This window comes from Myotis davidii, unplaced genomic scaffold (assembly GCF_000327345.1).
Source record: "Myotis davidii unplaced genomic scaffold, ASM32734v1 scaffold472, whole genome shotgun sequence".
Classification (NCBI taxonomy): Eukaryota; Metazoa; Chordata; class Mammalia; order Chiroptera; family Vespertilionidae; genus Myotis; species Myotis davidii.
The window spans coordinates 1,020,829-1,021,076 of NW_006283774.1; the positions used below are offsets into that span (position 1 = coordinate 1,020,829).

Consider the following 248-nt stretch of genomic DNA (forward strand, 5'->3'; position numbering starts at 1 on the left):
AACAGATGAGGACCCCGAGGGGAACAGGTGGAGACCCCGAGGGGAACAGGTGGGGGCCCCGAGGGGAACAGGTGGGGGCCCCGAGGGGAACAGGTGGGGGCCCCGAGGAAGACAGCAAGGGCACACTGAGGTGGACAGGTAAGTGGGTGGGAGAGTCTGGGCGAGAGGTCTCGGGGACACACCTCAGACCCGAGGGCCTTGGAGTGGGGCACCGGGCAGACCGGTGCTCGGGGTCCAGTCACTCCCGC

General features: G+C 69.0%; 1 protein-coding gene across 1 annotated transcript in view; it reads left to right on the plus strand.

Moving 5' to 3' along the window:
* The window catches only part of ABCA13 (ATP binding cassette subfamily A member 13), a 143,734-nt gene that overhangs the window by 72,441 nt on the left and 71,045 nt on the right, over positions 1-248 (plus strand).